Here is a 3116-nt window from a genome sequence, read left to right on the forward strand (position 1 = left end):
TATCTGTCTACTTATTCAACCAGAATTGGCTGCTTTTGGTTGGTATATCATTGTTTTGTTTTGGGAGTTGTGCGTGTGTGTGTGTTTGTTGGTTTGTTTGGTTTGTTGGTTGTGTTTCTTTATTTGGGTCTTTTGTTGTTTTATAATGCTTTGGGCTTGTTTGTTTGTTTGTTTATTTTTGTTGTTGTTTTTAAGGGGGCTGATTTAGGGAGGGGTTGTGGTTGGGGGATAGCTAGAGATGAATGGAAGGGAACGGGGGTGCATTGGGAGGGAGAGTGGAGGCTTTAGATTGACTCACTGTCAGTGTGTCCATCTGTGTCACTGATCACATGTGTACATGGGTCTACACGGTGTGTCCATCTGTGTCAGTGATCACCTGTCTACATAGGTCTACACGGTGTGTCCATCTGTGTCATTGATCACGTGTATACCTAGGTCTACACGGTGTGTCCATCTGTGTCACTGATCACATGTGTACCTAGGTCTACACGGTGTGTCCATCTGTGTCACTGATCACATGTTTACCTAGGTCTACCCAGGTATACACAGTGTGTCCATCTGTGTCTTTGATCACGTGTCTATATAGGTCTACAGGTTGACACGGTGTGTCCATCTGTGTCACTGATCACATAATGTGTACATAGGTCTACACAGGTATACACGGTGTGTTCATCTGTGTCATTGATCACGTGTCTACATAGATCTACACGGTTAGTACATCTGTGTCACTAATCACGTGTGTACATAGGTCACCACGGTGTGTCCATCTGTGAGCCGTGACGTCAGCAGACATGACCCGAGCCAGGGGTCAAAAGGTGTCGTTATTTACCTGTCACACCTGTCCATCAGTCAGTGATTCATACAGATTCATCGAATGTGGGTGGTTGACAGGTGCTCTTGTGTGGTTTTGCTCGTCCTCTCTTATCAAACATCTGTCACCCTTATCTCCCCTCCTTCTAAAAAAAAGTGTTCGTTTTTGTACCGGGTATGTTACTCACTTGTAACCTCTGATCTTCGGTACTTATAATATGACCTTATGTGCTGCAAGTGCCGTAAAACTCTTACTAAAACTAAAGGAATTAAATGACTGACCCCAATAACGAACCGGCTGGCGAGAAAGGTAGATGATGGGACAATTGAAGAATATGTTTGAGTTTTTAGTGAGAGTTTTACAGTCGAAACGGCCACCCGTATAAGACAATCACCCATACTAACGGCCATCTGTATAATATACTCGCCTGTACTAACGGCCACCTGTATAAGGCAATCACCTGTACTAACGGTCACCTGTATAAGGCAATCACTTGTACTAACGGTCACTTGTATAAGACAATCGCCTGTACTAACGACCACCTGTATAAGACGATCACCTGTACTAACGGCCACCTGTATAAGGCAATCACCTGTACTAACGTCCACTCCCCATTTATTTTGTCTCTTGCTCATTTTGTATTACATTTTACGGACGTGGGTGGTTGGCGGGTGCTCTGGTGTGGTTTACACCTTATTTCCTATCAAACATCTATCGTAGGTGGTTGGCAGGTATTCTGGTGTGGTTTACTCCTTCTTTCCTATCAAACATCTATAGTCCTGACCTCTCCTCCTCCTTTTTGGTGTTTGTTTCTCTCTTGTAACACCTCTACTCTTCGGCACTTATGTGACCTTATTGTGTTGCAAGTGACGTAAAACTCTTACAAACACTAAATACATTCTACAGACAATGTGAAAGACGACCACCTGTCTAAAACAACCGCCACTTTTCTCCTTGACAATGGGTGGTGGTGGTTGTGAACTATCTCGACCGTCTCAACATAGATGGATCATCCTTCGATGTTGTTTCTTTATCGCATCTGTACCATGTGAGTCATGTCATGTTATTATCGTGTTCTTATCGTGTTCACAACACTCCAGCCTGAGGCCATGTGTGTGTGACACACTGCTGATTTTGGACTCTGGGTGGTTGGCGGGTGCTCTGGTGTGGTTTGCTCCTTCTTTCCTATCAAACATCTATCGTCCTTATCTTTCCTCCTTCTTTTTTGTGTTCCGGTATGTATGTTACTCTCTTGTAACACATCTATTCTTATATGACCTTATTGTTTTGCAAGTGCCGTAAAAAAAAACTTTGTAATTCTAATGTAGCGATTATGCAGGGCAATGTGTAAAATTATGAACAAGTTATACTTTTTTCTACATTATCATTATGACATGACACTATCCGAGATGACCACCTGTCTAAAATGACCGCGTTTCTCCACGAAAACGGACTGTCGTTTTGGGCAGGTCCAATAGTATCTTCACTTCAACGACCTTCCTTAGTGGGTTTATTGTTTAAGTTTAACTAAGCAGCGAGGCTTAAGTCTGGCTGTGGAGTTTTCCTCTGCGTCTAATCGGGCCATCATCATCATCATCATGTTTATCTCAAGCGCGGGGTCTGTGGGCATACCCAGAGATCTTAATTATGATGGATGGTTTGTGTCGATCTGTGCTGGGCCCGGACTGGGTTCATCTCGGTCGACTTTTGAGACTAGTAGAGAGGTTCAGTGGTGAGGTAGGTACCTTGTTAGGAGTGCCCATTTGCCCATCGGGGGATCAAGTCTGGTCGGGGTTGTTTGCTTGCCAGATTGAGGGCGCAAAGCGGCTATCGTGGCACAAGTCGATCGTGCCCGACTCGTCACCTCAAAAACAAAAAACAAACGCGTTCCTTTTCAGTCGACGAATGGGGCGATCAATCTCGACTCGACCCGACCCGACTCGATCCCTCCTGTAATGGGCACCCGGTGTAAGACTTGACCTTTATCTTGGTCAGTCGTTGACCTAATGCAATAGCGGACGATTGTCCATGTGACTTTACTTCTAAGAGAAGCAAATCTTAACTCACAATAATTGCAATTTTTAGAGGATTTTTCTTCTTTTTGGGGGTGGTGGTGGTGGAAGAGGCAGACAAGACAGACGAACAAATAAGACAGAAAAAGGACAGAAGTCCGACCTGCCTTTGACACCCTCCAGCCACCTGCAAACAGGATAAGGTTTTTTACGTCTTTTCTTTAGTTGTTGTTGTTTTGTTTGTTTTTATTGTTTGTTTTTATTGGTAGTTGTAGTTGTTGCTGTTGTTAGGC

Source organism: Aplysia californica, unplaced genomic scaffold (genome assembly GCF_000002075.1).
Source record: "Aplysia californica isolate F4 #8 unplaced genomic scaffold, AplCal3.0 scaffold00573, whole genome shotgun sequence".
NCBI lineage: Eukaryota > Metazoa > Mollusca > Gastropoda > Aplysiida > Aplysiidae > Aplysia > Aplysia californica.